At 43.9% G+C, this 27368-nt stretch overlaps 1 long non-coding RNA gene across 1 annotated transcript; it reads right to left on the reverse strand.

Annotated features, from left to right (window-relative positions):
• Positions 1-5093: 5093 nt before the first annotated feature.
• LOC140911973 (uncharacterized) lies at positions 5094-27208 on the reverse strand. Its single transcript, XR_013635749.1, has 3 exons — positions 27152-27208; positions 23424-23480; positions 5094-5506 (listed from the first exon to the last, which is right to left on the reverse strand). It is a non-coding gene; the product is annotated as an uncharacterized LOC140911973 (long non-coding RNA).
• Positions 27209-27368: the final 160 nt, after the last annotated feature.

A 27368-nucleotide genomic window follows, 5' to 3' on the forward strand; every position in this document is an offset into this window, starting at 1 on the left:
ACATCTGCATCATCATCCAAATTTTTTGGAAGATTTTTTTCCTCCCCTATTTTATGATTAAAGATAAAAAGATGACATTTTTCTATTCTTCGTTTTTTGTAGCAACTGTCATTGCCACACTGTTTTTGTTGTTGCTATCTTTTTATGTGTGCATTCAAATCTCCCACAATATGATTGGATACCTCCTTACAATCTCATTATTTCACCAGGTTTCAATTCACCTAGAGTTAATTATGCTGAGGTAAGTAAAAATAATGCTGTATACTGAATGCAAATCTGGCAAACTGATGTAGTAACTGCAGTATTATTTATTTTTGCTGATTTAAGCAAGATATTAAAATATCAAAAGTTCATAATGTGTCTAGTACTTAAGTAAACTACAGGTATCTCCTTGTGTATATGCATGAATATAACGAGGAGTCCGGTGGCGCCTTAAAGACTAACAGATTTATTTGGGCATAAGCTTTCGTGCATAAAAACCCCACTTCTTCCAATGCAACAGATACAGACTAACATGGCTATCCATCTGATGCAAGAATATCTGAATATTCTTGATAACCAGGAGGATATACTATATCTATACACATTTAAGCAATTGTATATCTTAAATATCAATTTATTCAGATTCTTAATTTTCCATTTTTATTATGTTAGAAAATGGTGAAGGATGCCTTTCTTATTTATTAGATGATGATTAATGTTTTATTTGTGATTTGTGTCAAGCTCTATTTGGATGGAAATTCAAATTCAAATAAAATGCACAAAATCATTTTACTTTATTTTTTAAATTAAACTACCTTAAAAGTGCTGGATACGAAGGAAAAAAGTTTATCTAAACGTGTTTTGCATTTGAAACTAACTGATATATTAAACAAAGGAAGCACTATCTGCAGTTAGTGACTTTAACTGATGATTTCTGCTCACCAGGTGCTTCAAAATTTTAGAACTAGTAGATCTCATCCTCTCAAATGTAGTTTTTATTCATAGATTGGAAGAGGAAAACAAGCTTTTCTGCTTTTTCAACTCTCAGTTGTTGTCTTAACTTTGAATGAATTAGTTGAATAAACTGAAATGAAGAAAATATTCTCTCTGCAACTGCAGAAGAGGCTACTTTTGTCAACAGCTGGTTTAGAATTTAACAAACTCTAATTCTGGATCCTGAGCCAGTAACTTCTTCTAATTCAGTAGTTTGACTTTCTTTAAAACTTGGCAGGAAACACATATCATTTAATATTTTTTGTATTTATTTTAAATTATTTTAACAGAGTGTAATAAGTTTAGGCCTTAACATAAGCTGTCAATTTCAAATTTAATTTTAAATAGGTTTATTTTTAAAATTAAATGTATTTTATTTTTATTATTTTTTAAACAATGAATTTTATCCACCCTGCTTCTGGGTATAGTGTAATTACTGTAACAAATATTGGGATAAATACATGCCAATTTACACCCTGTAGGATGTTGATTACTGGTTGATTTACACAGTAATGGGATTGATTGAGATGTTACATCAGAATGGAATTTGGTCCCAACTGTTTAAAAAGTTGTTAGAATTGGTTTAATTTATTGTCCATCATAGTTAAGACCGGGGTGTCAATAATAAGAATTTGTATGGAATTTTACACTCTTTATTTTTACTGCATTATTTTAGAGTATCATGATTTACTTTATCATATTAGTTATATGCTGCTAGATAATCTATTGCTGTTTGCAGTGTTGCTGTAGCTGTGTTGGTCCCAGGATATTAGAGAGACCAAGTGGGTGAGGTAATATCTTTCATTGGACTAACTTGTGTAGGTGAAAGACAACCTGAAGAAGAGCTCAAAAGCTTGTCTCTTTCCCCAACAGAAGGTGATCCAATAAAAGATATTACCTCACCCACCTTGTCTTGCTAGATAATCTAGTAATTCAGTAATATTATTGCAGGAGGTAGTTAAGTCAATGGAAGAATACTTCTGTCAGCCTAGCTTTCTCTGCACCGGGAGCTAGGTCAGCTTGAGTATGTTGCTCAGAGAGTGGATTTTTCATATTGCTGAGTGACATAGTTGGGTTGACCTAACTTTTTAGTGCAGACTTAGTCTTAGTCTTTATTCTACTACTCAAAGGTTTAAGTAGCGTATTAAAAACTTTCAGCCCATTGCTGCCCGTGGGCACTGTTTAGCCCTATGGGTATGTCTTCCCTGCAGAGTTAACTCTGGTGATTGGCACCCGGGTCTCAGGAGTGAACAGAAACATTGCAAAGCCATACCCGATTTACTGTGTCCTCACTGGTGCTGCACTCACCCATGTATGGCACTAGGACTTCTGGAGCCATATCTGAAGGTTCTTTGTGATTCAGGAAACTGAGCTACTCAATGATGCTTTCCAGTGAATTGTGGGAGAACGTATCTGACCTTCTGGAAAAGGATGGGAGGGCAATTGTGAAAAGGCAGTGGAAGAGGACTATCAGCACTCAAGTGATTTAGTCTGCATCCTCACTGCAAAGTGGGTGGGTTACCAATCTGAGTGAAAGCCTCTTTCAAGCTTTAGCCTACAGTCCCAGATGAGCCAGCTAGCCAGGGTTAAAAGCACCACTAAACTTAGGAGAGAGGGTTTGTATGTGGATGGGAGGGAGATTGGGGCAACACCTGAATGAGAGCCTGAGTTAACTCTGCAGTGATGACATATGGTAATTCATGCGGATAGTCCCATTTAAGTTGATGGTGCTGAGTTTATGAGTAAGGATTGAAGGATCAGACCCTAAATGCATAGTTTTTATAAGATTGTATTTAATCTAGGGGAAACTATCTGTCAAAGACATTTTCAAAAGTCCCTATATGATGGACAGGCTACTGCAACCTTCTTGAAGTTGCTCTAAATTATTTTAGTTACTAATTGTTTGGTACATAGTCCAAAACAATGTTAAGGTTTCCAACTAAGTGAATTAAAGCCTGAGGGCAGCAATTTGTTTTCTTTTTCTTTTAAGTCTTTGGAAACATAACATTGACTGAATTCCCCTTCTAATATCCATGACTGACAGCTTGTAACTTATTTTAGTGTTACTGCCAACAAAGATACCCTGCTAGCTATGGACTGGTGGGTAAAATATTACATTTCCCTCTTATATCCTAGCACTAACAGTCTATAGAGTTTTCCTCCATGTTTTTAGTGTTCTCTTACCCTTGTTTTTCTAGGTAACGGGATTACAATCTGCTCATATTGAAAATATTAACACCCTTCAGGGAGAATACATAATTTTGCCTCAGGTCTTACAAATGTCTTGACCTCAATGGTTACTAAGCAAATATCTACACTACCCATTTTTGTTGACAAAAGTGATGGTGACACCCAAAAGGCGACATAATAAAAATCAGAATCTCATGTTTACACTTACTCCTTCTTGCATCCACAGTGAGGGCACCATCATTGACAGTGTGAGCATTGCATTGTGGGTACCTATCCCACAGTCCAGCTTGACACCTTCTGTCGCTAGGTCTTGTGGGAAAGCAGAGAGGATCACGGCACATCTTGAGACCTGGCTAAATGTCCTGTGATGCATTGCTTTATGTCCAAGCAGTCCATGGGCTTCCGGCTTTCTTTTGCATCATTTTTGCAACGGCTATTCTGTGCTCTGCACTCCGGCATCTTTGTGGGAAGGGATGGATTCTGCACTGCTCTCCTATGCACTGTTAACTGTCATGAAGACATAGTGGATGGCAATGCAGTTAATTGTCCAGTTCCTAACTGAAGGAGACTTGCAGATGCCCAACATTTTGAGTGATATGAATAGGAGCAACTTTAGATTGCTTTTGGCATTCACAGAGCAGCTGCATAGGATAGACCATTGCTTTGGGGCTTGGGAAACAAGCACTGAATAGTGGGATTGTATTGTCATACAGGTGTGGGATGAAGATCAGTGGCTACAGAACTTTCAGATGCGGAAAGCCACCTTCCTGGAACTCTGTGCAGAGCTCGCCCCAGACTTGCAGTGCAAGGACACCAGAATGAGAGCTGCCCTCTCGGTAGAGAAGTGTGTGGCAATAGCTGTGTGGAAGCCGGGGGCTACCGGTCAGTCACAAATCAATTTGGAGTGGGAAAGTCGACCGTTGGGGCTGCATTAATGCAAGTGTGCAGGTAAATTACAGCTACGAAGGACCATGATTCTGGAAAATGTGCGTGCAATAGTGGACGGCTTTGCAGAAATGGGGTTCCCTAACTGTGGAGGGGCGATAGATGATACACATATTCCAATTTTGGCATCAGACCACCTTGCAACAGAGTACATCAATCGGAAGGGGTACTTCTCCATGGTAATGCAGGCGCTTGTGGATCATTGAGGGTGTTTCACTGACATCAACACGGGGTGGTCCGGGAAGGTGCATGACGCATGCACCTTCAGGAACACTGGCCTGTACAGAAAGTTACGAGTGGAGACTTTCTTTCCAAACAAGAAGAGTATAGTGGGGGATGTTAAAATGTCCATTGTGATCCTGGGAGACCTGGCGTACCCCTTACAGTCAGGGCTCATGAAACCTTACACAGGACACCTGGACAGTAGTAAGGAGCAGTTCAACAGCAGGTGGAGTAGGTGCCAGATGACAGCTGAATGTGCCTTTGGCAGATTAAAGGCACACTGGTGATGCCTTTATGGCAGGCTAGACCTTAATGAGGATAATATTCCCACGGTCATAGCTGCGTGCTGTACATTCCATATAATCTCGGTGAGTGCTGAGGCAGACCGCTTGGCCTGCTGATTTTGAACAGCCAGATACCAGGGCTGTCAGAGGAGCCCAAAGGGGGGCAGTTCGAATCAGGGAGGCTTTGAGACAGCACTTTGACAACGAGCAGCAATAATGTATATCTCTGTCACTGGGGCTAGTTTTCCTAGGATGCAATGGTGTCATTTTTGGCCTTACATGCCTGTAAGAAAATGATAACAATGCCTGTGCATGTATTCGTAGTGCCTGCAATCTCAATTTGTAGAAAAAATATTAATGGTGAATCACCCTTTAAGAACTCCTCGATTTTACTGAACAAGAAAGAGCACACATAAACGCCTGATGGGAAAGGAGGAACCAGGGAAGGACAGACCTTCACAACTGTGTGTAGGTCCAGCTATCATTGTTAAAGTTCTCCGAGGGGGTGGAGTGAAGGGGAAACCGAGAACGCCCCGAAAGCGAAAAGGAACGTGCAGGTGGAGTTGGATGGGGGCATGGAAAAGTGTTCTGAATGTGTTGCTGGGCAGGGTGAGCATGGACCTGCTCAGTCTGCAGCTCTATTAAGGACAGCAGCATCTGCGTTTGCTCCTCCATTACTTTAATCATCCTCTCAGTTGCGTCTTTAACAAACGCTTGATTCTCTTTTCTCTCCTGCCATTTGGCTTCCCAGCACTCCTTATGTTCCCTTTTTTCTGCATTGGAACACTGCAGTACCTCCTGGAACATGTCTTCTTTGCTGTGTCTTGGGCGCTTTCTTATCTGGTGGAGATGCTCGGCAGGAGTGCATGGGGTGTTCCTGAAGTCCACATCTGGGGAAGCACAGGGGACAATGCACAGAAGCAGGATTGTTAAATTCATGCACAGCATAGTAACATTTCAGTTAAATTCACCTTTTGCAACATTGTAATCACACTGTCTCACTGACCCTAGCTAGGCACACATCTCTGTGAACAGCTAAAGCATGGTGAGTGTTGGTGGGAGAGGGGGGTTGCTCCACATGGGGAAAAGAGAGCACAGTGTCTGCAAGGCTCATGCAGCATTCTAAGGAATAAATTCTAAAATTCTCCCACACTTTTCCCAAAGGCAGGGGTCATTCTAGCAGACATCTCACAGCTAAGGGTAAGCAGGGAAGCGAGGGTACATCTACTGTATGCTTGTGGCTTCCACCCTGTTCCCTATGCTGCTCGCCTATGTGCCGCTTTGGTCCCCGCACAAGTGATTGCTGAATGGTATGGGAAAGTTTCCTACCATGGGGGATGGAACAAAGCTTCTCTGCTATGCAACCTGCCGCAGAGGATTACTGAGTACCTCCAGGAAACTTTCCTGGAGAGATCTCTGGAGGATTCCTGGTGGGAGATTTTGGCTGCATCAACACCCTGTTCCGCTGTACTGATTAGCTACACAGGGAAATGTCCAGCTCACAGAAACACCACCAGACTCCCACATTTCTATACCCTGAACCCATCTCCGCACTACACAAACCACAGCCACTTGCCAGGTATCTCATCTCCTGCTTCTTGCTCCCCGGAGAGTGACTGCTGCGACTGGCCAGACACTTCTGGAGTGGAGAACAGTTCCTGGCTGCCTGCCCCACTGGGCGACCCCACTGGGAGCTGCACATCCTCGTCTAACTCCACCTCTTCATCAATAACTTCGTCCTCCGGGTTAGGTCCTCTCTTTGCCGCATCCATTCCCCCCAAAGTATCCACAGATCTCTTGGCAGTGGAGGGGGAGTCACCACTGAGGATAGTGTTCAGCTCCTTATAGAACCGGCAGGTCTTAGGTGAAGCACCAGAGCGTCGGTTTGCCTCCGTCGCCTTATGGTACGTCTGCCTCAGCTCCTTTATCTTCGCTCTGCACTGCAGCGTGTCCTGATCATAGCCCTTTTTGCACAAGCCTCAAGAAATGTGCCTGTAGGTATCCCATTTCCTACGGCTCAAGCACAGCTCGGACTGCACAGCCTCTTCTCCCCATATACTGATCAGATCCAACAGCTCCGCAGTGGTCCAAGCGGGATAGTGTTTAGTGTGATAACCTGCCATGGTAACCTGGGAAGATGCGAGGAGACCTCTCCACATGGAGCCAGCAGGAAATGGAATTTCAAAAATTCCCAGGGCTTCTAAGGGGGAGGGATGGATGGTCGTTTATCTGGCTGCAGGGCAGTGGAATTCAAACCGCTGACCAGAGCGGTCATGATGGGCATTGTGGGACACCTCCTGGAGGCCAATAAAAGCGATGAAATCAAGCGTGGTGTCTACACTGACACTCTATTGAAAAAAAAGTAGAGGAAAAAGACGTAAGTCTCTCATCAGGGTAGATGCATTTAGTCATCAATACTGGGCATTTTTCCCAACAAAAATTGCATCGCAGTGTGTACTCCCGCAGTTTGGTCAACAAAAAGCAGTTTTGGGTGACAAAACTTGGTAATGTAGACCAGGCCTAACTTAGTATCCAAATTTTTCTTTCATCTTTCTAATTCTCATGTTGACTTTTATTAAGGAATGAGAAAAGCACACTATTCGTTGATTGCCAGTTAAATACTTATTTGAAATTGGTAATTAGGACCTGCATTGAAGGGACATCATCATACACTTTGAGAGACATGGTTCCTCTGATTCGTCTCCCAAGCACAGGACTATCTCTAACCCTTGTGTGGAGTGGGAGGTAGGGGGGATGGCTCTGTGTGTCCTCCTCCCTGTATACCTGCATAAGGACCAGAGATGGAGTGGCCCTGGTTGTGTCACACTGCAAGTTAATAGCAAGACTATATGTCCAAAAAAGAAAAAGTTTGTGGGGTTTTTTTAAAGATACTTTATTTTAATGAGCTTTTGCAATGTTTTGAACAAAAGCAGCATTTTATATCTACAATGATGTGAGTCTTCACTCATTTCATCACATCACTTCATCACTCACATTCCCTCAGCTTGGTACTTTGTCTTCCATGCTAAAAACAGGTACATTTTTCATCTCAGTAATTACCAAGATTGAGCTTTCCCAAGGTAAATACCAGTGAGGACAAGGCACTTCAGATTTATCAGAAGGTAAACTGGCTGAGGTCATCTCTATATCCCCACCTGGGATTACGTTGGTGAGTTAATTTTGCAGTAAAACTGAAGTGCCTCGTCTTCACTGTTTTTTTAACCTCAGAATAGCTCCTGTGTGTTAGGTCCCTGAGGTAAAAGTTGTAGCTTTTTTAGCAGTGAAGACAAGCCTTGAGTATTTACATTGATTCCTTTGTCAGTAACTCATCTGAGAACTTCCCTTTCATATGTAGATCCGGGGGCATAACCGTTAAAGGAGGAAACAAACCCTGCATCCAAGCATCAGGGGAATTTGCTGGTGCACAGGAGCCATAAGGATCATCCTCTCCAGGGTAGACACAAGAAACTCTGTATATGAGCCATAGTGTTAGCTTTATGCCCCTTTGCCTGCACAGGTGGCATTCAGGAGTAGGAGGGGGTGTGATGACCAATGTAGCCTACATTTTGACTATTCTTGCTAGTGCAGTAGCCCATAGGAGAGGGTGCAAGTTACAGCAACCCTCACACAGTCAATTATGGGCACATGCAAGTTTCATTTCTGATGTAAAAAGAAAAGGAGTACTTGTGGCACCTTAGAGACTAACAAATTTTTTTGAGCATAAGCCTGCTACTCTGAAACATTTCTGATGTAGTGATAGCAAGTTCTACCTAAACAAAATGTCTGTAATGGCACTTCTTTTTAAAACCATTTCCCTGCAATGTTCAGTAGCAGCATGTACACTGAGAATACTCTGTTGGGATTGGTAAAGCCCCAATCCTTCAAACACTTATACACATGCTTAACTTCACTATCACAAGCAGTCCCATTGATTTCAGTGGGACAATCCATGAAGTTAAGCATGTTTAAATGTTTGCAGGATCAGGACCTCACGTACATCCTAACCTTCTGCTGAGGAAAAGATGGACAGCTCAGCCCTACAGCAAGAAACAAGAACACAGAATTACTCCTTAGATACCTGAAACCATTATTTTTACAAATACTGTTGCAGGTATATTAAACTTCTGTGATAAATGCAGCCAACATCACACTTCAAAATTCTTTATCAATTTTGATTTACAGCCAAAATGACAAACAGAATTAAGCGTCTAACCAGTGCTAAATATTCAGATATTTTCAGAGTTTTAATAAGTATTTATTTATCTATTTTAAGTACATGAAACAAAGATCTTTGTTTCTCAACATTATAATTTTTGTCTGACTTCTGTTTAGGAAGAGATAAAATAACAAAATTACCTTATTTTAAAATTGATCTTCTATGCCTTATGAAAGAGACCTATAGAACTTAATAGAAAATGGTAACCTTGTATGCATTTTGTAAACTTAATAGAGAAGAGACTCCCTGATTTTATATGAATTCGTATAGGGGATATAATTGTCATATTGTATAGGTTGAAAGAGTAATTTCTGTAGACCCCTATTGGTTTCATTCTTATAAAATTCCAAGGGACTCTCACATATTTTCTTATAATTACTGATGTCAATAGGGAAACATTTTAAAGAGTTATGATCCAGTTCTGCAAACACTTAACTTTAAGCCTGTGAATAGTCCCATTGACTACAGTGGGACTATCTGAAGCATTGAAAGGTAAGCTCTGCCTAATTGTTTGCAGGACTGAAGTTTTAAAACAGTTTTAGAACCTTTAAAACTGTTAAACTGGGGGATGATACCTTCCTTTCTCCACCCATAGTGCCAAATCAGAGAATATGTATTTATAACTCTTCTAATCTGAAATAGTCCTTCTATAATTTTCTTCCTAATGGTGGTTTTACACTTAGTGTATTAAAACAAATTTTAAAAAGATGAAAATAAGTCCAAAAGCCCACCAAGATTCTTTGCTGAATTAAATTTCCTCCTGTCTCATGAGTCACTGTGAATAATTGCTAAATTGTTTACCAAAGATGTATATACAAGATAAAAAGCCTGTGGCTCACATACTCAGTCCTGGGTCACTTAGAGTTTTATTCAGTTTCTTTTAAATGTAACACACTCCTCCTGGTTAAGTTTAAAAGAAAAAGAAAAAAAGAGGAAGTCCAGAAATAATGGAAGGTTTCTCTTTGTAATGCACATGCGTAGTTGCAGGGAACAGGGAAAGAAGCTTTGATGCTCTCTTCTTGGAATTGTTTTAACATTTATCTCATGTCTCCTTACCTGATTGCGAAGGCTCAGGTCAGGGAGAATTAAAATTTTCCCATATTCAAGAAACAATTCTCTGTTGGTGCTAGCTTTCTTTCAGATTATTTTCTTCTCTTGGAGGACAGTTGAAGACAGTGCACCAGAATTACATTCACTCTGTTAGATTCCTTGAGAGGACTTTGTAGCCTGGCCCCAACATAACAGTTAATTTTTGTCTTGTAATTTGAACAATGCACTCCAGCACAGTAGGCTTTAGCAATGCAAGCGCTTCCACAATTTTAAAGCTCCTTGACCTTACCTACTTTTCAGGCTGTTCCATGTTTCAGTGATTAGATTAGTTGCAACAAGTATTTTCATATAATTCTCTGGTTCCTGAGCAGCTTTCATTCCCTGATTGTTTGGATTTTTCTCAGTCTGCTTTTCACTGCCAGTGATCCATTTGCCCAATATTTATAAGTTGCAATATGCATTTTAAATTGTTTTCTTTTAACGGAGCAGGGAGAATGTCAGCTGTGGGTTAATTATGCGTAGCATTCCCTCAGAACTGTGCTATTCTAGTTGCACTTACTGCTAACACAAGCCCTGTTACCTGTCTGGGTATTTCTGCAGTTGATATTCTCTTAGATTATAAACACTTTAGAGCATTATTCATACGCAGGGCCCTACCAAATTCACGGCCATGAAAAACGTGTCACGGACCACGAAATCTGGTCTTCCACCCGTGAAATCTGGTCTTTTGTGTGCTTTTACCCCATACTATACAGATTTCACCAGGGAGACCAGCGTTTCTCAAATTGGGGGTCCTGCCCCAACAGGGAGTTGCCGGGGGGGGGGGGGAGGAGGCGGGTGTGTCGCAAGATTATTTTAAGGAGGTTGCGCGCTTGCCTTCAGAGCTGGGTGGCCAGAGAGCGGTGGCTGCTGGCCGGGTGCCCAGCTCTGAAGGCAGCGCCCCACAAGCAGCCGCGCAGAAGGAAGGGTGGCGATACCAGACCATGCCACCCTCACTTCTGCGCTGCTGCTGGCGGCGGCTCGGCCTTCACAGCAGCAGCTGCTCTCCAGCCACCCAGCTTTGATGCCAGCGCTGCCACCAGCAGCACTGCAGAAGTAAAAGTAGCAGCACAACCCGCCCCTACAATAACCTTGCGACCCCCTCCACCCGCAACTCCTTTTTGGGTCAGGACCCCTGCAGTTACAACACCGTGAAATTTCACATTTAAATATTTGAAATCATGAAATTTATGGTTTTTTAAATCCTAGGAATCCATTTTGAAATTCACCAAAATGGATCGTGAATTTGTGTACATATATGTTCAGCACCTGGCACAACTGGGTCCCAGTCCTGAATTAGGGCTTCTAGGCACTATTGCAATGCAAAATAATTATATGATTTAATTAGCTTTAAAGTAATCCATCTTTTCGTGCTTGTTTTATTCTCTTGTCTTGCACGGTCATATTTTTATTTTACCATCCTGTTAGTACAGTCAAAGCACCTGCTGTCTCAAATGTAGCTTTTAGTGATTTATTTTAGCTTATGTAATTGCATCTGTTTTATGCTCATCTGAACCTAGGGTCTGATCCAATGCCTAATGAAGTTTGTGGGAGTCTTTCCATCGTCTTCTATGGGGTTTGGTTCAAGCCCATTAAGATGCTGCTTCATTCCAACAACTGTAGCTTCTACACAAGACTCTTTCTCTCTTACCTCAAAATCAAGTTTTGATAATATAGAAGCTTTAATTGTCTTACTGTCACTGGAAGTGATCTGGTGGTGGGATCCCATCCCAGCTGGTAACTGTCTTCAGTAACTTGGGTTTCAGATGTATTCAGATTATCTAAGAGGAGCACTCTTCAGTATTTTCCTGTCTTACAGGCAAGACATAAGCCAAATGACCAGTTAAGTGTAACGTTCTTTATACTCTGCAGAATTAGTTGTATTATTCTGGAAAGTATCTAAACTGCCTACTGCCCTACCTTTTCCAGCTGGAATTGTGATTTGTCCATAGCACCCTCTTAACCAAAAGTCACAGACCTATCGATGTGGACCCACCATGGCTCCAGTCCTACTCAGCAGTGTTAGGTGGATTTATGTCCTCTGTCACTCTGGAGTGACTGCTGCCAAGGTCATCTATTTTCTCTGTCTCAGCAACAGTTGGCTACATCTCAGGTGACAGCTGTGATTAGTATTGTGTAATTAAAAGGTGGAATAGCAAGTATCCCAAGAGGCATCAACAGAACAAGCAAAGGTCAGGCACAAAGGATTCTGAATTATAAAGTTATTTCTCTAGTCAGAGAATATTTTTCATTACTGAAAAGCACTTTGCCTTTTCCCTGCCATTTTTAAACATTCTATCCTCATGCTAGAGCTGTTAAAAACAACTTTGAAAAAAATTGTTTTGACAGAAACTATCTTTTTCCACTCATCATATCCAAAAATGTACTAGCCTTTCAAAAAATGATTCACCTTAAGACAGAGAGAGTCCTGTAAAGTTTCATTCTGGTATATATCAGTATCAGAAAATTTTGAGTGACTGAAAACATGGCTTTAGGATGGAAACTGAATTAACCTTAACTAGAACTGTTGCTGGCATTCAGGCTGTTATGATAGTAGTTCCATGTAGCACTTTATCTATTCAATGCACTTGTACAAACATTAATTGATTTTAAAAGGCCAATAATATACACTAGTAAAAACTTCACAGCAAGTTCTGACACAGCCTGAACACTCTCATACTATACATGACGTTGCATTTCCTTATTATTGTAGCTTTCCAGGGGGTTCCTCCCATCCCAGGGACCACTTGAGTTCAGTGTCTGCTTAGAACCAGACCTGACCAAGGGCGTAAGAGCCTTCCCAAAAGTTGGGGAGCGGGGGCTGGAAGGGGTGGGGGTGGGACCGAAGCTGAAAACAGCCGCCTGCCTATGTTGTCCCCCCTGGCCCAGGGGAGGTGAAGGTAGAAGGTCCACGCCAGCTCCCCACAGCTGCCCACTCAGCTCTCCCTGACCCGGCTCCAGCCAGGTGTGGGGGGATCTCGGAGCCGCAGCCTGGCCATGGTAAGAGCTGCGCAGGCAGCTGTGGGGAGCCATGACGTACCCTCCACCTGCCCGTGGTGCAGGGGGCCTGAGGAGAGCAGCCCGTGTGCCTGCCCCGTAGGCCTCCCACCCAGGGCAGGTGGAGGGTCCCCACAGCTGCCCACATGGCTCTTATCATGGCCAGGCTGCAGCTCTGAGGTCTCCCCAGCCAGAGTTGGGCCAGGAAGAGCCGCATGGGCTGGGGGCTGTTTTCAGCACCTCCCCCACCCCCTTACTGTCCCCATATCTACTCTAGAGACACCATCAGAGGACCCAACTACAACAGCCACACCATGAGGAGCTCATTCACCTGCAAATCTACTAATATGATATATGCCATCATGTGCCAGCAATGCCCCTCTGCCATGTACATTGGCCAAACTGGGCAGTCTCTACATAAAAGAATAAATGGACACAAATCAGTCATCAGGAATGGTAACATACAAAAGCCAACAGGAGAACACTTGAATCTCCCTGGACATTCAATAACAGATTAAAAAGTAGCCATCCTTCACCAAAAAAACTTCAAAAACAGACTTCAAAGAGACACTGCAGAGCTACAATTCATTTGAAAACTTAACACCATTAATTTGGGCTTGAATAGGGACTGGCTGGCTCACTACAAAAGCAATTTTCCCTTTCTTGGTATTGACACCTCCTCATCACTTATTGGGAGTGGACCACATCCACCCTGACTGAATTGGCCTTGTCAGCACTGGGTCTCCACTTGTACGGTAACTCCCTTCTCTTCATGTGCCAGTATATTTATGCCTGTATCTGTAATTTTCACTCCATGCATCTGAAGAAGTGGGGTTTTTACCCACAAAAGCTCATGCCCAATAAATCTGTTAGTCTTCAAGGTGCCACCAGACTCCTCCTTATTTTTGTCCATTATGGTTAGGGGCGGGGACTAACTCCCACCCAAACCTACTCCTGGGAGGTTGACTCTTTTTATCCATACCCGAACCTACAGCCCTTGGGGGTGGGGGAGAGGAGGAGGAGAGGGTCTCTGTTAGACCAGAATCAAGGCAAGATTGTACACCTGGACCCTGCATCATTACACCTCACAGCCTTAAAGCTGGTTGGATTGTTGGATCATATTAAAGAAGTTCTGTATTAAAATCACAAATGAGTTTAATTCCCCATAGTTTAAATTCCAGGGTATTACTAATTAAGAGGTCTCTTGGTTTTTGGTACTGGTTCTCTCCCTCTCTGTGTGAAACTTGCAAGCCATAGAACATTTTAAGACAGAGTCTGTTCTCAAAGCAATTCTTTGTAACAATTATTCACACAGAGAAAGACTCAAAGCAATACTTTGTAACAACAGAAACAGCACCCAGAGACTCCCCGCCCTTTTGTTGTATTCATCTTGCTTTGTTAACAATTGTGATTAAAATAGAAATAGAGGATGTATGTGGATGGATGCTTGGTGTGGATAATAACTGAATGACCAGGGAGGTGCCAGCCTAAGAATCCAGTGACCATCAGCTGAAGAAGGCGTCAAGTGGAAACAACCAGAGGACCCCCGGAGGGCAGACTGGAATCCACCCAACAGCCTCAAGAATGGGAGAACCAAAGAACAAGATAACATCTGGCAGCACGGAGCCATCAGGAATGTGCCATCTGCTGATTGATTCAGCAACAACATGGTGAAGCAATTCCCACAGACTGGCATAGGAAGAAAATCCTATAAAAATGGACTCTAGAAAGTGAGAACTTTGGGGTCTGATTCTGCAAACCAACTTCCAGGAGCATCAGATGTGTATCTGACAAAGCCCTGCTCCCGCCTCATGTCCAGGCCACCTGTCCAGTGGCTTGGCATAAGCAACTCTAAGGCTGATAACTATGATAACAACCTTGCAGAACCTGTGTGTGTGTGTGTGTATAAATATGAAATTGAATGGCACGTTATAGCTATAACTAACTGCTTACTAGGATTCTTTCTGTATTCACAATAAATGTGGCATTTTGCCTTTTCCCCTTTAATAAAATCCTGCTGGTTTTTATTTTATTGGTATAACAGGATTACTTGAACTTCTCTCGTATCAACAGCCACCACCTAACTAGCCTACATAAAAAGAGCAAGTGGCCTTACTCCACAACAGGGATCCCACAAGGCCGAGCTTCAATAAAGTTGTATTTCCACTGTGAGCTCTTGACTCCTGCATATACTGCAGTAAAATCCTACTCATTCACCATACAAAATGAAAAGGGAAGGGAAAGTTGAACAGCCAATAGGAAAAATATATTGATACACAATGAATGATCTCTAGACTCCTATTGCCACTTATAAGATTAAAAACATTACACCCCATAATACTATGGGTTCTCATCAGGGCCAGCTCCAGGCACCAGCGTTCCAAGCAGGTGCTTGGGGCAGCCGTTAGAAAGGGGCGGCAGTTCGGCGGCAGCTTCTCCCCTTTGCTGGCCGTGGCGGCAAATGGGCAGCAACTTCCTTTTGCTGTCTGCGGCGGCAGTTGTTTTCACTGCTTGGGGTGGAAAAAACTGTTTGGCCGGCCCTGGTTCTCATGTACCCCATCACCTTTTGGGAGCAGCCTCAGTCTGCAATTCCTTACACATAAGAGACCCTTCCAAACACCCACTTACACCAGCCTGAATTTGGCTTATCACCATGCATATGTGCTGCCACGGATTGAAGATAAAGGAAGGAAATTCTGGCTTTTATTAATGCCATTCCCAAAATGGCTGAAGAGGTTTCTTGTAAGTCATCAAAAAGTGCTCTCTATTCCTACAGAAAGAGGCTTTTCCTGTGTACCTGGCTAGTGCATTGGAGTTCCAAGTGCTGTCCAGAGCGGTCACAATGGAGCACTCTGGGATAGCTTCCAGAGGCCAATACCGTCAATTTGCGTCCACACTATCCCAAATTCGACCCGGCAAGGTTGATTTTAGCGCTACTCCCCTCGTCGGGGAGCAGTACAGAAGTCGATTTTAAGAGCCGTTTAGGTAGACGGAACAGGGTTGGTTGTGTGGACGCAGTCATTTTTAAATTGACCTAACGCGGCTAAATTCGACCTAACCCCGTAGTGTAGACCAGGCCTAAGATACAGCCTTTCCTATCCATCCATTCCGCTAAAACTCTAATCCAGTCCTTCATCATATCCTGTCCCAACCTACTGCATCATCATCTTCTGGCCTTTACAAGTGCACTCTTGCCCTATTTACATCAATTCAAACCACTGCTACAAAGATCATGTTCCTAGCTCGTTGCTCTTGCCATGTCGCAGCTCTCTTGCGGCCCTCAGCTGGCTCCCTTTCTTCATTGCATCAAACCAATAATTTTCACTTTCAAGGCACTTTGAGGTGTAGCTTCACCCTAACCATCATCATTTCTCATTTCTGTTATGATGTTATTTCCAGCCTCCACTCTCAGTGATACCAGCCCTCATCATCCACTTGTAAAATTTTCAAACAAGTACCTTTGTGATTTCTACCATGCTGCCCTTCACAAATGGGAGGAGCTCCCATAAACATCCACAAAGCCATCTCATTGTTCTCCGTCAAATTTCTCCTCCTTTGTTGTGATGGCTACAAAAAGCTTGGCAACAGCTAGGCAGCTAGTATGTTGAGACCTCTCCCTGTCGTGCTAACCAGTACTGCCTCATTATGTCCCTGTGCTCCCCCATTTGTCTGTATCCACCTGTTGTCTCTTGGCTTATACTTTAGTTTGTAAGCTAGTTAGGGCAGACATCATCTTCCTGTAATGTGTTTCAACAGTGCCTAGCATAGTCCTGGTCCATGAACAGGGCTTTTAGACACTACTGCAATACAAATAATTAATAATAAATAATAAATTCAGAAGTAGTTCATTAGAGAGACAAAGTGGGTGAGGTAGTATCTTTTACTGGACCAACTTCTGTCTTTCTCACCCACAGAAGTTGGTCCAATAAAAGATATTTCTTCATCCACCTTCTTTCTAATATTCTGGGACCGACACAGCTACAACACCACTGCATACAAGTAATTCATTATTATTTATACAGCACTATACTATATATATGGTACTTTACAAATAGGTCACTCATGTACAGGATAACCATACAAGAACAAGGATGTGTAGAGACACTATCTGTAGGATACGGGCAATGGAAATATTCACAGGAGAAACATGTATTAAACAGGGAGCCTGTGTATTCTGAAATTCTACAGCCCTTATCTGGAATTAGCTATAGGATCTACCCCTTGCTGTAGAATCTAAACTCTTATTTAAAGAACAATTGGTTTCTAGACTTTATGGTTGGAGAAAAACTATGAAACATGATGAAACCAATGCAGTAAAATCTATGAACAGCCTCAAACAAAAGTTCAGAGAGAGATGTATTATTAATCTTATTGGGGTGGTAACTCTGAAACCTAAAGATAAGTTAAAATGTCATCATTCTTAACTATTTCATTGTTCATTTTAGCAAAAACATCCACCTAATGTAATCAGCAATCCCAAACTCCTTTGCTTTCAGAGATCTCAAAATTGTCCCCTACCCAACTGTAAATAACCCCACACATTCCTGCTGACAATTTCTAATGCAGTTATGTGTTGTCCAGGATTAAGACCTTTAGAGACACTAAGCACTGAAAAGATTATGGTGCCCCCACATATGTAATTAAAAATAAAAATAATACTATACTGAAAAATAAAATTTTATTTTTCAAAATGACACAAAACATGTATGCTGAAATTAAAATAGCTTCTTTCTAGATTTTCTGATATCCGGAATTTTGCAAAGTTCATCTAAGCTGACTCGATGAAGCATGTTCGCTTCCATACACAATAGGGAAAGTGAATCAAGTCTGTCCTGACACATTGTTCTCTAAGGGTTTTTTATTCTTTTCAGCTGAGAAAAAGAGCGTTCGGCTTTGCTGGTGCCCTAAGCACGTGCTTAGTCTGCCTATTGGGTAATCCAGCACTGGTGTTTGTCCCTACAAGACTCTGCCATACTCTAAAATTGAGAAATGCAGCAACAGTGTAAAATAAATTGAATTCAATACCAAAATAAAAAGGACTACTATACCAATTTTATTATTCATTTTCATTCACTTTTAGTTCAATAAATCCCTCCATGAATCTGAGTCTACTGCAGAATTTCCTGCTTACTGCACTTGAGCTCTTCAGAAGGGCCATGCTGCAGTATTTAGGCCCATTTTGTGCAAACTAGATAGGGTCTTGGTTTTAAGGCATGATTTATAGGAATGCAAGAGGAGGTCCCTGGCACTAAAACGAAGGTAGAAGCTTCTCCAAGCATAGCAGGTAGGTGGAAAGTAACCATAAAATCAAGAGTGGGAGGAAACCAAAGGTACAATTAGGAGACAGGATTGAGACAGACATAAAAAGCAATGGGGAAGGAGGAAGAAACGAAAGAAGAGATTGGTGCAGAATCTTGAAGCAAGAACACAACTTGAATTGTATGTAAAATAATAATAGAGGAAGCCAGTGAAGGGTGTCATATCTGGTAAAGGAACATGGACTGGCTACAGAGCTTGCTTATACACACCACATGTTCATCAGAGGATCCTTCACTGCTCTGTCAGGTATGGCTTTGGTTCGTTTAAATAAGGTGTTTTACACACAGCATCACCTAGTGACTGAACAGTATAAGACAGTTTAGCATTCCATTACATCTCCCTCTTTAAGTTCTACATTCTTGCCATTTACACTCATGCTATCTTTGAAGTTCTGTACATATCTATCTCTTAAGTGTCTGAATAGTACTGGTTTTCCAATTACATGTCCTGAATGTGTAACAGCTTGGTCATCTGGTAATCTATTAGTTGCAAAGACTGAATGTGGTCAATTTGGAGTTGTCTTCTTGTGCTGCATCTGCCTCTGTAAAGTTTGCTCTGTTTATTGTTCTTTCTGAGGAACTGTAGCTGTCAATAGTTTTTGCTGAATTCTCCTCTGTCAGTGCTGATCACATATGGTCATAATGCTGAATTCTTTTTCTTTACCACCACTGGAGTTGTCCATCTTTTTTTCTCCGGCCAATTTGACATGAATATGGTCACCAGGTTATAGACCCAGCGTTTCTTTAACTGAATGACATCTGTTGTAAAAGTGTTAATAAGCTCTGTCAAGGTTCCTCCCCCACTCTGAACTCTAGGGTACAGATGTGGGGACCTGCATGAAAAACCTCCTAAGCTTATCTTTACCAGCTTAGGTCAAAACTTCCCCAAGGTACAAAATATTCCACCCGTTGTCCTTGGACTGGCCGCTACCACCACCAAACTAATACTGGTTACTGGGGAAGAGCTGTTTGGACGCGTCCTTCCCGCCAAAATACTTCCCAAAACCTTGCACCCCACTTCCTGGACAAGGTTTGGTAAAAAGCCTCACCAATTTGCCTAGGTGACTACAGACCCAGACCCTTGGATCTGAGAACAATGAAAAAGCATTCAGTTTTTTACAAGAAGACTTTTAATAAAAAATAGAAGTAAATAGAAATAAAGAAATCCCCCCTGTAAAATCAGGATGGTAGATATCTTACAGGGTAATTAGATTCAAAAACATAGAGAACCCCTCTAGGCAAAACCTTAAGTTACAAAAAAGATACATAGACAGAAATAGTTATTCTATTCAGCACAATTCTTTTCTCAGCCATTTAAAGAAATCATAATCTAACACATACCTAGCTAGATTACTTACTAAAAGTTCTAAGACTCCATTCCTGGTCTATCCCCGGTAAAGACCAGCATATAGACAGACACAGACCCTTTGTTTCTCTCCCTCCTCCCAGCTTTTGAAAGTATCTTGTCTCCTCATTGGTCATTTTGGTCAGGTGCCAGCGAGGTTACCTTTAGCTTCTTAACCCTTTACAGGTGAGAGGAGCTTTCCCCTGGCCAGGAGGGATTTCAAAGGGGTTTACCCTTCCCTTTATATTTATGACAAGCTCTTTTAGCCTTTTTAACCAAATTTGGCTACTCTCTTCATGTCTAGCCACTTTGAAGACATATCTTCATGTCTAGCCAAAGTTGGAACAGAAACTGAGTGGTCTTCCCATGAGGAGTTGTGCTGGTTTATATCCAGTAGCTACTACTGGTGTTGATCTGTAACTCAGAAGACCAAGGAATGAATCTTCCTGATGCAAGATTTTCTTGGCTGTCTATATAGCTCTCTCAGCCTCTCCATTCACTCGTGAGTAATGTGGGCTGTAATAATATGATCACAATCATATTTCATTTGGAATTAAATTCTGCTGCAGTGAATTGTAGTTCATTATCCATTGCTAGTTGTTCTGGAATATCAAAATGAACAAAAGTGCACTTCAGTTTCTTGATAACCCTGCAATGTTATGTCTTTCATGTACATTATTTCTATATACCTGGAAAAATAGCCCACTACGACCAGATAATGATGTCCTCTAAATCACATAAATCTGCGGTTAGTTTCTTTCTTCCAAGGTCTCTCTGGTTAAGAGCACTTGTACATTGTAAATTTGTACTGGATGTTTTTTCAACAGTCCAAAATCCTCCACAAATTCTTCCATCCTTCTCACTATGCCAACCATGGCTGTCACACTGTGGCTGAGAAAGCTGTTAATCTTTGATCACATACAAAGACAAAAGCTAGGCATTTGAAATGTAGGTTGCTTCTGTGATGAACTGGCGCATACAGTTCAGAACTGCTAGTTAGAACTGTGAGAGGTAACTTCAGCTCTGGGAGGGGTTGAAGGTGATTGTAACTCCCTTCCAAGAGGACTGTGCCATAAACTCCTAAGCCAATTTTAAAGTCAATAGTCTTGCAATCAATATTCAATTTCACTCTCCAGACAGTCTCCATGTTATCACAAGCGATAGATCCCAGAAACAATGGCTCTTGATTGTTTGTAATATGAGTCAACTCCCTGACTTCTTTGGTATGGCTAACAGCTACAAAATGATCATATTTCATGCAGTTATTACCATCATGTGCTTCTGGCTGACATGCATCATCTCTTGGGATCTGACTTTTTCCACATCTTGTGCACATAGGCTGGAATTTGTCCCTCTTATCCTGGGAGTTCTCTCTCTCCTTGCCTGAAGGGTTTTATGATAAACTGTAAACAGACACTTGTGTTAAAAGTTCTTGGCTAGTTTTTCAAGTTGCTCTAGGGTTTGCTATTTCATTAGCTCAGAATGCTTTGCTCTCTGTCTAGCTGTAGATAGAGTTAAATCTCTTTTCAATTGTAGCTACTGTGATTATCACTACAAAAGTTTTTTTTTCTCCTGCTGATAATAGCCCACTTTAATCGATTGGTCTCCTTAAGAGTTGGTATGGCAACTCCCATTTTCTCATGTTCTCTGTATCTATCTATCTTCCTACTATATTTTCCACTGCATGCATCTGATGAAGTGGGCTTTAGCCCACGAAAGCTTATGTTCAAATAAATTTGTTAGTCTCTAAGGTGCTCCCTTTTCCTTCTGTGAAAAGTTTGTGTGTGTCAACCCAGTAACCAACCTCTCTGATATTTTAATGTTTTGCATTCTCAAAAATCAGTTTCCAGCCAATGTATGCAGCGCTCTTATAAAACATTCAACATTTTCCCCTGGTTCTTGAATTCTCTGGTGAAAATATGCTCTTTCATAAATCACATTTCTCTGAGGTATAAAGCATGCATCACATAGTCAGAACTTTCAAAGTCATCTTTGTGACTGTCTTCAGTAAAGTCAAAGGATTTAAAGTTCTGCTGGCTTCCCCGTAGCATAAATTAAAGAAGATACCTGTATATCATCAGTTTCCTTGTGGTGACTGGTAGCAATGCAAGATCTTGCAAATATTGTTTCTAGTCAGTTCATTCTGAAGGTTTGTCAAAGTTGAAGTTCTCTGGGGGCATTGAAGAGTGGCATATTGATGAGATCCTGCAACCTTTGTTGCTTTATTCCTTTAGTTTCTATTCTTAGGCCTGGTCAACACAGAGGGGGGGGCGGCCAGGAGGAAAATCGATCTAAGATACGCAACTTCAGCTACAAGAATAGCGTAGGTGAAGTCGATGTATCTTAGATTGACTTAGAATCCCCCGTCCCCCCACTCCCCCGTCGACTCCGCTTCCGCCTCTCACCCTGGTGGAGTTCCGGAGTCGACAGCAAAGCGATCAGGGATCGATGTATCATGTATCACGTCTACACTAGACATGATACATCGATCCCCAATAGATTGATCACTACCCGCCAATCTGGCGGGTAGTGTAGACGTGGCCTTAGTTTACTCTTTACACAATGTCATGTTCCTGTGCCAGATATCGACTTGCTTATATATACCATAAGATCTTTCAATGCTGTCAGCTATGAGTAAGGTTCCTTTAAATAAGGTATTTTACACACATCACCACCTAGTGGCCAAACAGTATAATACAATTTAGTATGCCATTACAAAGAGGATCAATGAGGGGACAGATATGGTAGGAGTAGCAGAAGAAAGATGATCCTACCACAAACATTTTGGATTAACTGTAGAAGCAAAAGGTGAAATGCAGGGAGGCTGCAGTAACTGAGATGAAATGTAATCAAACTTCTTTTTAAGAGATGAAATGTCTCATCTCAGGATGGGAGAGTGCTGGAAACCATTGTACTATAGCTAGGATGAAAAAACTTTCATAAGACACTGTTTAGAGGCAATATTAAGAGGGAAGTAGGCATGAACTGCACAACAGAAGATGCTTTCAGATGTCCTTGCTGTTACACAGAAGTGAGATTTTAAAAAGAAAAAAATAATTTAGCTGCATTTTTTCTAACTTGTTTTAAGTAGGTAGTTACTATATCAATTACATGTTTTACTCCTCCAATCCAATCTCCCAACCCCAGAATATGGCTAATGGGCCTATCAGAAAGCTGCCCCACCATCCTCAGATTTTGATTCAGTCTGGCTCTTATCCTCTCTGCATTCGGACCAGGCACTCTCCTCTTCCTTGGATGATGGTCATTGAAACCACAGGAAAAGACGGCTGCCTATTCTCCATTCTAGTACCCGGCTGGGTCCCAACCTGCAGCAGCCCACAGCTGCAACTGCACTGAAAGCATGGAGCATGCCTAGTGTGGAAATAATATTTGGAATTTAACTGCTAAAACCTAAGAAGTTTCTATTGAGCATGTGCAAACTGCAAATTTTCAAAGGCTAATAACAAATTTCAACAGTTTTTCACAGGGATGACAAAAGGCACATCCTTGATAAAAAGGCCCCCTGCCGAATTTCAAGTCTCTGTTCTAAAGAAAGGGTGGCACTAGAGATGTTGAAGAAAGCATCACAAGAAATTTTTCACATTGACAGAACAATGTATTCTTTCCCAAGTCTCAAAAATGTCAAGCGTTTTGGCTGAAATTTAAAAAACGTCAGCCTGAAGCAAACAGCTGGCATGGAAAATAATCAGTCCAAACAGTTAAAGTCTGGCAAAGTTATAAGCAACTTAAACAAAAGTCTTATTATGGGATGTATCAGGCAACCTTAAGTAATGGGGCTGGCAGCCCCACCTATAATGTTTACTGTAAAAAAAGAAATTCACCTGAAACATTTTTTGAAGAGATCTTCTGGAATGTGAAGTATTTCCTTGGGGCACAACCTGAATTTGTGACAAGATACAGCCTTTTAGTATGAGAGGGACTATGCCAAGCTAGATTTTCAGCTATCTAAAATTCAGTTATATTAGTATAAGGCTTTGTTCTGCTCTGAAAAGTGACAGTAAAATGGTATCTGGTAGTAGTCATCACTGAAGCACCATGCAGTCAGGGAGGAGGCAGCACTGGTCACAGAACAAACTGTAGCAAGATTGGGACAAGATGCCTAGATAGCAAGACTGGTTGGTGGGAGGGCAGAGGAACATAGCTTTACATCCACAAAGGCTCCAAGTAGCCAAATAGTTATGCTGGAGTGTAACACCTGCCCTCAACAGAGGCTCCCTGTCATCTTTTCAGTACAATAGAAAAAGGGAAACTTCAAGCAATAGCTAAGTTGTCTACAAAATGTAAGCAGGCTGATTCGGTCTCCTTTCCATCTCCCATTGTTTTCTGTGTCCTTTTTTCAGCCTCTGTTTCCCCACAATTTTCCCTACCCAGTCACTTTCTTTGCTGGCAGAGCATGCTACTGACATAGTAGAGGAGTGACAGATTCACCAGGGGAAATAGAGAAGGCAGAAGAATAAAGTACATAGTCTGCCTACAATGCCTCTGCAACACAGAGGTTCCCCTGATGGTCAGCAGGGAAAGCTTCAGGAGTATACCTGAAACCTGGCTGACTGCATAATGATCCTGAAAGGCTATATAGCATAGGTAGAGCCCTACCAAATTCAGGGTCCATTTTGGTCAATTTCACGGTCATAGGATTTGTAAATTTCATTATTTTAGCTATTTAAATCTGAAATTTCACAGTGTTATAACTGTAGAGGCCCTGACCCAAAAGGGGGTTGTACGATGGTCACAAGGTTATTGTAGGGAAGGAATCTCGGTATTGCCACCCCCATCCTTACTTAGTACTGCTGCTGGTGGAAACACTGCCTTCCGAGCTAGGTGGCCGAAGAGCAGCGGCTGCTGGCCAGGGGAACCCAGCTCTGAAGACAGCACCACCACCAGCAGTGGTGCAAAAGTAAGAATGGCATGGTATGTTGTTGCTACCCTTACTTCTGCCTTCGGGGTGGACCCAAGGCTAGCAGCCACCACTATCCAGCTGCTCAGCTCTGAAGGCAGCAGCGCAGAAGTAAAGGTGGCAGGGTATTGCCACCCTAACTTCTGTGCTGCTGTTGGCAGGGCGCTGCCTTCAGACCTGGGTTCCTGGGCAGCAGCCACTGCCCTCTGGCCACCCAGCTCTGAAGGCAGTGCAGAAGTAAGGGTGACAGTACCCTGACCCCCCTACACCTTGTAACAACCCCCCCCCCACAAACCCCTTTTGGGTCAGAACCCCCAGTTTGAGAAACACTGGTCTGGTCTCTCCCATGAAACCTGTATAGTATAGGGTAAAAGTACAAAGAAGACCAGATTTCACAGTCCGTGACACGTTTTTCACGGCCTTGAATTTGGTAGGGCCCTAAGCATAAGTTTGAAAAGGCTGGTAAACACCAGAGCGTCATGGAAGATGCCCAACTACTGTCAGCCCTGTGCCCTATGGCCTTAGAAGCAAGAAGTGACTATTTCCCACAGCACCAAAAAGTAAAGACTCCCCAGCCTTCCTCTCTGCTTATCTACACAGGCCCGTGACTCCTTAGTCACACCACACAACTAATACTCACCTCACCGATCATTCCCCCCCCCCTCCACCCAGATACCGGCCACTGCTCCTCACACTTCCCTGCTCCTACCCCGACTCCCAGACACACATCCCCTTCCCCCGCTGCTCCTCACACTTCCCTGCTCCTACCCCAACTCCCAGACACACATCCCCTCCCCCCACTGCTCCTCACACTTCCCTGCTCCTTCCTAAACTCCCAGACACCCCCCTCCCCCCACTGCTCCTCACACTTCCCTGCTCCTACCCCAACTCCCAGACACACATCCCCTCCCCCCACTGCTCCTCACACTTCCCTGCTCCTTCCTAAACTCCCAGACACCCCCCTCCCCCCACTGCTCCTCACACTTCCCTGCTCCTACCCCAACTCCCAGACACACATCCCCTCCCCCCACTGCTCCTCACACTTCCCTGCTCCTTCCTAAACTCCCAGACACCCCCCTCCCCCCACTGCTCCTCACACTTCCCTGCTCCTACCCCAACTCCCAGACACACATCCCCTCCCCCCACTGCTCCTCACACTTCCCTGCTCCTTCCTAAACTCCCAGACACCCCCCTCCCCCCACTGCTCCTCACACTTCCCTGCTCCTACCCCAACTCCCAGAACACACATCCCCTCCCCCCACTGCTCCTCACACTTCCCTGCTCCTTCCTAAACTCCCAGACACCCCCCTCCCCCCACTGCTCCTCACACTTCCCTGCTCCTACCCCAACTCCCAGACACACACCCCCTCCCCCCACTGCTCCTCACACTTCCCTGCTCCTTCCTAACCTCCCAGACACCCCCCTCCCCCCACTGCTCCTCACACTTCCCTGCTCCTAGCCCGACTCCCAGACACACACCCCTCCCCCCGCTGCTCCTCACACTTCCCTGCTCCTAGCCCGACTCCCAGACACACACCCCCTCCCCCCACTGCTCCTCACACTTCCCTGCTCCTACCCCAACTCCCAGACACACATCCCCTTCCCCCGCTGCTCCTCACACTTCCCTGCTCCTACCCCAACTCCCAGACACACATCCCCTCCCCCCACTGCTCCTCACACTTCCCTGCTCCTTCCTAAACTCCCAGACACACACCCCCTCCCCCCGCTGCTCCTCACACTTCCCTGCTCCTTCCTAAACTCCCAGACACACATCCCCTCCCCCCACTGCTCCTCACACTTCCCTGCTCCTACCCCAACTCCCAGACACACATCCCCTCCCCCCACTGCTCCTCACACTTCCCTGCTCCTACCCCAACTCCCAGACACACACCCCCTCCCCCCACTGCTCCTCACACTTCCCTGCTCCTTCCTAAACTCCCAGACACACATCCCCTCCCCCCACTGCTCCTCACACTTCCCTGCTCCTACCCCAACTCCCAGACACACATCCCCTCCCCCCACTGCTCCTCACACTTCCCTGCTCCTACCCCAACTCCCAGACACACATGCCCTTCCCCCGCTGCTCCTCACACTTCCCTGCTCCTTCCTAAACTCCCAGACACACATCCCCTCCCCCCGCTGCTCCTCACACTTCCCTGCTCCTAGCCCGACTCCCAGACACACACCCCTCCCCCCGCTGCTCCTCACACTTCCCTGCTCCTACCCCAACTCCCAGACACACATCCCCTTCCCCCACTGCTCCTCACACTTCCCTGCTCCTACCCCAACTCCCAGACACACACCCCCTCCCCCCACTGCTCCTCACACTTCCCTGCTCCTACCCCAACTCCCAGACACACATCCCCTCCCCCCACTGCTCCTCACACTTCCCTGCTCCTACCCCAACTCCCAGACACACATCCCCTCCCCCCACTGCTCCTCACACTTCCCTGCTCCTTCCTAAACTCCCAGACACCCCCTCCCCCCACTGCTCCTCACACTTCCCTGCTCCTACCCCAACTCCCAGACACACATCCCCTCCCCCCACTGCTCCTCACACTTCCCTGTTCCTAGCCCGACTCCCAGACACACACCCCCTCCCCCCGCTGCTCCTCACACTTCCCTGCTCCTCCCCTTCTGCCCCTCAGTTACCTCCCACTGCTCTTCGCTCTCCTCCCGCCCCGCCGTTGCCCAGTCTTCGGCCCCGCCCCGCCCCCTAGCCTCGTTTCCTATAAGGCCCTGGAGTGTCGCCCCGCCTCTCCGGCCGTCGGCCCCGCCCATCACGAGGATGCGGTGCTGCGAGAACAGTGCCTCGGCCACTTGTTGCCATGGGGGTGGGGCTAGGTAACCAGGAGGCGGTCGGTGGGCG

This window comes from Lepidochelys kempii, chromosome 5, assembly GCF_965140285.1.
Source record: "Lepidochelys kempii isolate rLepKem1 chromosome 5, rLepKem1.hap1, whole genome shotgun sequence".
Lineage (NCBI taxonomy): Eukaryota > Metazoa > Chordata > Testudines > Cheloniidae > Lepidochelys > Lepidochelys kempii.